This window comes from Scyliorhinus canicula, chromosome 9 (genome assembly GCF_902713615.1).
Source record: "Scyliorhinus canicula chromosome 9, sScyCan1.1, whole genome shotgun sequence".
Classification (NCBI taxonomy): Eukaryota; Metazoa; Chordata; class Chondrichthyes; order Carcharhiniformes; family Scyliorhinidae; genus Scyliorhinus; species Scyliorhinus canicula.
This window is the reverse complement of record NC_052154.1, coordinates 122,497,267-122,506,348: the sequence shown is the minus strand read 5'-3', so window position 1 is coordinate 122,506,348 and position 9,082 is coordinate 122,497,267.

Here is a 9,082-nt window from a genome sequence, read left to right as displayed (position 1 = left end):
GGTGTAGACCTTTTCCACGCCAAGGGGCATGACTACATCCTCCTGGTCAATTACTTTTCCAGTTACCCAGAAGTTGTGAAACTGTCCGACCTCACGTCAATGGCAGTGATCAAAACCTGCAAAGAAACGTTCGCCAGGCATGGGATACCGCTCACGGTGATGAGTGACAACGGTCCATGCTTTTACAGCCAGGAATGGTCTGATTTTGCACAGTCCTACAACTTCCGTCACGTAACCTTCAGTCCCCACTACCCGCAATCAAATGGGTAGGCCGAGAAAGGAGTCCATATTGTCAAGCGGTTGCTGTGCAAAGCTGCAGATTCAGGCTCCGACTTCAACCTGGCGATGCTGGCATACAGGGCAACCCCACTGTCCACTGGGTTGTCTCCAACGCAGATGCTCATGAATCGCACTCTGATGACCACAGTTCCAGCCATCCATGTTCCAGACCTTGACCACCTCACGGTCGTACAGAAAATGAGGCAGTCGCGGGCCCAACAGAAAGCCACATATGATGCTCATGCCACGGATCTACCCGAGCTGGCCCCTACTGATCATGTTCGTTTCCAATTGCCTGAAGGCGGCTGATCAGCCACAGCTGTGGTGATCAAACAAGTGGTCCCAGGATCGTTCCTTGTCCGCATGGCTGATGGCTCCCTGCTACGGCGCAACAGACGGGCACTGCGTAGAGTTCCATGCCCGCTACCTGACCGAAGTGCCCCGCCGCCTACAATGCTTCCTCTGGACGTACCCTACCACGAGGCCACCGACCTGCCATCAATCCTGCCAGCCCCTGCAACCACCGTATTGGCAGCGATCCCGCCCATCCAAGTGCAGGTGGCTCCTGATCCAGCTCTCCTGCGATCAACAAGAATCCGTCGCCCACCACAAAGACTAAATCTATAGACTGAACGTTTGTACATTTTGTGACCTCATCGATTTGACCACTGTAAATATCATTTTGTTTGCCATGTATCTGCACTATCAACACCTTCCTATGTATATACGTTCATTTCGACACCTTCTGTATATAGTCAGAAACATATATATATATCCGCACACACACCTTAATGTTTATTTATCTAAAAAAAGGGGGGGGGGAGATGTCATATTATCCACTCCTGTATATAATGAAGTGCAGACAGGCAGTGATTGACACACAGGATGACCAGTAAGCACACAGCACAGAGCAGCCAATCACCAGACAGGACACTACCACTATAAAGCCAGAGGGCACTAGGTTTCCCGCTCTCTCTGGACCCAGCCACTGAGACAGTCAGAGTCCATGAGCTAGCCAGTGCAAACACCATACAGTAGCTAGTAAGTCTGGTCAGGCTAGTACTAGGTCTCCAGTCAGTTCAGTATAGTGTCAACCCATAGCTGAACATGTATATTAGTTAATACGTTGAATAAAATTGTGTTGGATCTTCTCCAGTGTTAGAGGTCTGTCTCTCGCCACACTGCATCAAGTGCAGTCCACGTCGAACCAACCTGCCTAACACATCACTAACCATCACCCTCTGTCATTCAATGGCATTGCCATCTCTGAATCCCCCACTATCAACATCCTGGTGGTGGCCATTGACCAGAAACTGAACTGGACTAGCCATATAAAAACTGTGGCTACCACAGCAGGTCAAAGGCGGCGAATCCTGCAGCGAATAGCTCACCAGCTGACTCCCCAAAGCATGTCCACAATCTAAAAGACACAAGTCAGGAGTGTAATGAAATACTCTCCATCTGCCTGAATGAGTTCAGCTTCAACAACACTCAAGAAGCTTGACACCATTCAGGACAAAGCAACCTGATTTATTGCCACCCCTTCCACAAGTATTCAAACCTTCCTCCACCGACGAACAGTGGCTGCTGTGTGCACCATCTACAAGATGCACAGCAATAACTCACCGAGGTTACTTAGGCAACACCTTCCAAACCCATGACCACTATCATCTAGAAGGACAAGGGCAGCAGATTCCTGGGAAGGTCACTACCTGGGGGGTTCCCCTCCAAGTCACTCACCATCCTGACTGGGAAATATCCCGCCGTTTCTTCACTATCATGGAGTTAAAATCCTGGAATTCCCTCCCAAATAGCATCATATGTGGACCTACATCACATGGACTGCAGTGGCTCAAGATGGCAGCTCGCCACTACCTTGTCAAGGGCAATTAGGAATGGACAATAAATGGTCTCCTAGCTAGCAATGCCCACATCCCATAAATAAATTCAAACAAAAGGTATGCCAGTAAACAAATCTTTGAGCTGATATACATTATCCTAACCAACCTTTCTCACTCCTGAGCAGGGAAGCCTGCATAGACTTGAATCTCCTCCAAATGGTGGAGAATGTAGACTACCACTATCGTTAGGTATCCAAAACAGAACGGCTGTAATTCTTCAGATACTAAACAGTAATCAGGCTTGGATTTCACCTCCAACCTCTCTTCTCTCTTTGCTGATCAAGTTTGCCCATTATCATTCCAGATCCCAGAAAGTTTCCAATGTTCAGATTACCAAGGCACATTCGGTTAACATGAGAATGATCAGCCGCCCAAGAAGCCTCAACCTCCAACCATGATGATGATACAGTGATTGTCAAATCAACAACTGTGCATACACTGCAACTTCCAGCCAGCCTGCCACAACGCAAGGATACTGCAACCTGGTAGCATCCTCTCACCATCGGCAACTAAAAGCAGAGGCGAGCATATAAACTCAACATCCTCTCGCTGTGGGAACACTCTGCCTCAGCCTCAATGTTCTTCAATGACACACACAGAAAAAGAAGAAGAAAAAGAGGCAGCAAGGAGACGAACACCGGGCGAAATTCTCCAATCGGGAGACTAAGTGCGGCGTCGGAGGCCGCTCCTTGCCCCCTATTCTCCCACCCCCACGGGGCTAGGAGCGGCGCCGCGTCAATTACGCTCACCGGGCCTTGGCGCCGCGTAAAATACGTGGTGACAACCACTGTATCATCATGACATCACCCGCGCATGCGCAGGTTGGCCAGTGCCAACCCACGCGTGCGCGGTTGCCGTCCTCCCTGCAGGCGCCCCGCAAGACATGGAGGATTGATCTTGTGGGCCGGCGGAGGAAAAGAGTCTGTCCTTTAGAGACGCCCACCCCCCCCCCCCCCCCCCCCCCCCACAGGCCGCACATGCAGCATTCGCGTGTGACGGCACAGTGGTCGACGGAGCAGCTGGAGAAGTTTTTTGAAGATTGCTTTGCCGAGCTGAAGAAGGACACGCGGGACCCAATCAAGGTTTCGATTGATCAGGTGGTGCAGAATCAAGAAATCCACAAACGTGCGATCCAGGAGGTGGAGAAAAAGGTGTCCGAACATGAGGAATACCTAACCATGCTGGGGACCAAGGTGGAGATGATGAATGTCCGCCAGAAAAGAATACAGGAGAATCTGGAGGACCTGGAGAACAGGTCTAGGAGGCAGAATCTGAGAATCGTCAGCCTCCGTGAAGGCAGTGCGGGATTGGATGCGAGAGCCTATGTGACGAACATGCTGGAGAAGTTGATGGGGGCTGAGGCATTCGCTTGGCCCCTGGAAGTGGACAGAGCCCTCGCGAAGAAGCCCCGAGCGAACGAGCCGCCAGGGGAGATGGTGGTGCGTTTGCACCGATTCCTGGACAAGGAACACGTTGTGCAGTGGGCCAAGAAAGAAAGGAACAGCGAGTGAGAGAATTGCGAGCTGCGCATTTATTAAGACCTGGGCGCGGCTTTGGCCAAGAGGCAAGCTGGGTTTAATCAGTCAAAAACGGCCCTCTTTAAGAAGGAGGTGAAGTTCGGGATGTTGTACCCAGCCCGTCTGTGGGTCACATATGAGGAACATGATTTTTACTTCGAAACACCAGACGACACATGGACCTTCATCAAGGAAAAAAGACTGGAGATGAACTAAAGACACTGAATCCTTCGAGAGTATTGTAGTGGCGATTTGTTGAAAATCACTTTGTACTGGTTTGAATAAGTAGTGCTCTGTGCAATAAGGGGCTGTTTCGATGGCTAAAGTTAACTTTATCTTACTGGGAGCTGGTTGGAGGGGGGATGGTTTCTGTGGTTGTTTTCTCTGTGGCTATTTTTCCACTTTTTTTTCTGATGTTTCTTTACTGGGGAATGTGATGCTTTGAATATGTTTGTCCAAGTGGGGGAGAGGGGAGAGAACAATGGGGAGACAGACTGCTTAGTACCATGTGCGGGTGCTATCAAGTCAGCTTGGGTCAGCTGACTCACGGAAGTACAGTGGGAGGCAAGCAGTGTTCAGCTGGAGCTTGATAGGGGGGGTTGGGTTTCTAGTGCTGTTACCAGGGGGGAGAGTGAGTGGGGGGAGGGAGCTGCTTTGCTGACAGGGGAGTAACTGTTACTCGGGGACGAATGGGTGGTCGAGAATGGCGAGTGCCCGAGGGAGGGCTCGATGAGGCCGGGGGCACGATCTGGAGGCTTTCCTAAAAAGCGTGACGGTTAGTCGGTAAGAGAGGGGGGGGGGGGGGGTGGTGGTGCGGGAAGACCCCCTGACAAGGCTGTTACATGGAATGTTAGAGGGTTGAATGGGCCAGTCAAGAGGGCTCTGCGTGTTTGTGCATTTGAGGGGGCTGAAGGCGGACGTGGCAATGTTATAAGAGACACACAGTCATAGACCCAGAATTGGACCGGTCAGAATCCAGGACACGGAGGGTGCCAGCTGCGGCAAAGGAATTGAAGGGGTTAATAGAACAGATGGGGGGGAGTAGACCCATGGAGGTTTGCACAGCCAAGGGCGAAGGAGTTTTCGTTTTTCTCCCATGTCCACAAGGTATACTCTCGCATCAACTTTTTTGTTCTGAGCAGGGCTCTAATACCGGGGGTGGTGGATACTGAGTACTCGGCAATCGCAGTGTCGGATCATGCCCCACTATGGAGGCTGGATGTGGGTTTGTTCGCGGACAAAGCGATCTGTGGGCAAGTGAACAAGTCCATCCAAAACTACCTGGAAACAAATTATACGGGGGAGGTCTCTGCAGCAACGGTTTGGGAAGCTTTGAAGGCAGTGGTCAGAGGGGAATTAATCTCGATACGGGCCCACAGAGAAAAGGCGGAACGGGCTGAGAGGGACAGGTTAGTTGAGGAGATACTCCAGGTGGATAGGAAATACTCGGAGGCCCCAGATGCAGGGCCACTGAGGGAGCGGAGGAGGTTATAGGCGGAGTTTGGGCTGTTGACTACAGGGAAAGCAGTGGAACAGCTGAGGAAGGCAAGGGGGGGGGGTATTTATGAGTACGGGGAAAAGGCTAGCAGAATGTTAGCGCACCAGCTCAGAAGAAGGGAGGCAGCCAGGGAGATAGGGAGATTAAAGAGTAGAGGTGGGAATACGGTCCTGGACCCAGTGGGGGTGAGTGAGGTGTTTAAGGTCTTTTACAGCAAATTATATGAGTCAGAACCTCCGCGGGGGTGGAGGGGTTGAGGCAGTTTTTGGGTCAGTTGAGGTTCCCGAGGGTGGATGAGGATCTGGTGGTAGGGCTGGGAGTCCCAATTGAAATTGAGGAAATAATTGAGGAGCTGGAGGGCATGCTGGCGGGCAAGGCCCCGGGGCTGGACGGCTACCCGGTGGAATTCTATGAGATGTTTTCAGAGATATTGAGCCCACTGTTGGTGAGGACATTTAATGAAGCAAGAGAGATGGGAATCCTCCCCCCAACAATGTTGCAGGCCTCAATTTCATTGATCCTGAAACAGGAGAAGGATCCGGAGCAATGCGGGTCATACAGGCCAATTTCTCTACTGAACGTGGACGCCAAGCTGCTGGCTAAGATACTGGCCACAAGGATAGAGGACTGTGTCCCAGGGGTGATAGGGGAAGACGAGACGGGATTGGTAAAGGGCGGACAACTCAAGGCCAATGTTCGAAGGCTTTTAAATGTTATTATGATGCCCTCAGAAGGAGGGGAGATTGAGGTGGTGGTAGCAATGGATGCGGAGAAGGTTTTTGGTCGGGTGGAGTGGGATTACCTGTGGGAGGCGCTGGGAAGGTTTGGGTTTGGTGAGGGCTTCATTGACTGGGTGCGGTTGCTCTATTAAGCACCAGTAGCAAGCGTGCGTACGAACTGGCTGAGGTCGGGGTATTTTAAACTACACCAAGGGATGAGGCAAGGGTGCGCCCTCTCCCCGCTACTGTTTGCTCTGGCCATAGAGCCACTGGCCATGGCATTAAGAACCTCTAGGTACTGGAAAGGGCTGGATCGGGGTGTGTGTGTGTGTGTGTGGGCGGGGGGGGGGGGGGGGGGGGGGGGGGGGGGGGGGAGGGGGGGGAGTACTGAGTCTCGCTTTGCACAGATGACCTGCTCTTGTATATTTCAGACACGTTGGAGGGAATGGGGGAGGCTATGTGGATCCTTGGGGAATTTGGTAATTTTTCCGGGTATTAAATGAATATGGGGAAAAGCGAGATATTCGCGATCCAGGCAAGAGGGCAGGAGAAGAGACTGGGAGAGCTGCCGTTTAAAATGGTAGGAAGAAGCTTTTGGTATCTGGGAATCCAGGTGGCCCGGGAATGGGAGGCACTGCACAAGTTAAACCTATCCAGGCTCGTAGAACAAATGAAAGGGGACTTTAAGAGATGGGACATGCTCCCGCTATCACTGGCGGGGAGGGCACTGACCGTGAAAATGATGGTCCTCCCCAGATTTCTGTTTGTCTTTCTGTGCCTCCCCATCTTCATCCCAAGGGCCTTTTTCAAGCAGTGAATAAGGTTATTGCGGGCTGTGTGTGGCCGGGTAAAACCCCACGAGTGAAGAAAGTGTTGCTGGATCGCAGTCGGGGGAAGGGTGGGTTGGCGCTGCCGAACGTTTGCAATTACTACTGGGTGGCTAATAAAGCCATGATTAGGAAGTGAGCAGTGGGGGAGGAGTCCGTGTGGGAACAGATGGAGGCGGCATCATGTAAAGTCACAAAATTTGGAGCACTGATATCGGCACCTCTTCCGTTCTCGCCAACCCGATACTCCACAAGTCCGGTGGAGGTGGCGGCTCTGAGAATCTGGGGGCAGTGGAGTAGATGTAAGAGAGTGGAGGGCACATCGGTTTCGACCCCGACTTATAATAATCAGCGGTTTGTAAGCTGGATGGTGGGTTCCAGAGATAGCAAAGGGCAGGAATTAGGAGGATGGGGGATATATTTATAGACGGGAACTTCCCCAGCTTGAAAGCCTCGGAGGATAAATTTGACTTGCCAGCAGGGAATGGGTTTAGGTATTTGCAGATACGAGACTTCTTGAGAAAGCAGGTTCCAGCCTTTCCACTGCTGCCACCATGGGGGATACAGGACAGAGTAGTCTCCAGTACCTGGGTGGGAGAGGAGAAGGTATCAGATATTTACCAGGAACTTTTGGATTCGGAAGAACCTCCGGTGGAGGAGCTTAAGAGCAATTGGGAAGACGAGCTAGGAGGAGAGATAGAGGCGGTTCTGTGGGCGGATGCCCTAAGCAGGGTTAATGCATCCTCATCATGTGCCAGGCTTAGCCTGATACAATTCAAGGTAGTCCACCAGGCACCCAGTGATGGTGGCCCAGATGAGCAAGGTTATTGGGGCGAGGTGCGCCGTAAGCCCAGCAAATCATGGCCACATGTTTTGGGCATGCCCGAAGCTTAGAGGGTTTTGGCAGGGTTTTGCTAAGGCGATGTCCACGGTACTCAAAACACGGGTGGTGCCGAGTCCGGAGGTAGCGATCTTTGGAATGTCGGAAGAGCCGGGAGTTCAGAGGGCAAAAAAGGCCGATGCCTTGGCCTTTGCCTCCCAGGTAGCCCGGAGACAGATCTTATTAATGTGGAGGGCCTCGAAGCCCCCGAGTGTAGAGACCTGGGTTAGTGACATGGCTGGGTTTCTCAGTCTCAAGAAAATAAAGTTTGTCTTAAGAGGGTCAATGGTTGGGTTCACCCGAAGGTGGCAGCCGTTCGTCGACTTTCGCAGGGAAAATTAAAATGCCGGGGGGGGGGGGGGGGGGGCGGGGGGGGGGTGGAGAGTGCCGGACAGTTGTGTTATGTTTGAGGTGCATGAAGATTGTGACAAAGGTGGAAATGGTTATTGTACCATGTTTATGTCGCTGTTATTGTTATTATTAGAAAAACTTGCAAATACCCTAATAAAAATATTTTTTTTAAAAAAGATCTTAGATGGAGATCGCTCCATGCCCGTATCCTTCACTGGATGTACATTTGTATGTAGTTACAAGTAGTTAATAAAGATTTGCTATTTACATATTCAAGACCACGGAGACTTCTTTAACAGGCACATTTTATAACCAACGCCATCACAACAGTAGACAAGGAAAAACTCTTACCTTTATCTTATAGAACAAGGGCTAGAGGACATGGATTTAAGGCTTTGGGCAAGTGAAGCAGGGGGAGTGGGAGGAGGAACATTTTATGCAGCAAATGGTAATGACCGGGAATACGCTGACCAGGAGGGTGGTGAAAACGGAAAATTGGATAGCCATTTTAATGAAATAAACTTGCAGGGGCTATGGAGACTGAGTAGATTGCCCCACAGTGAGTCAGCATGGACTCAGTGAGTCGAATGGCCTTGGTCTGTGCTGTAAATAACTTTAGGACTCAAATAAAAACAGGAGGGGAAAGCTCTCTGTTATTTTTGCCTCCAACGTCATGCTAGACACTGGGCCCCAGCACACCAGTGTACAAGGCCTCAAGCACACTTCAAGGCCCACCCAAGTAAATGTCTTCACCCTTTTAAAGGCCCTTTGTGTAGTTTTTGTTGTGCCTCCAGCTAGCAGTTGGGCGTATATGAGTCTCCGAGCTAGGCACAGTTATTTATTTTTCTCTTTCTGGTCCCATTGGCACCAGGTAATTTGGCATCCTTCACACAATGTATTTGGACGAGAAGAAGAGGGCCAACAAATTTGCCAGGTAGCTCAAGAGATGCTCTGAACCTTCCTGCCCTCAGCCACACACAAACATCTTCTGAGAGGCATGGTAAACCTCCCTTAGTAAACATTTATTTGCCACGGTTATGCTTTCCAGTGATGGCTTTCACAGCATATGGACAGTGACATGAAAATGAGTTTCTACTCCAGAAGATTCTC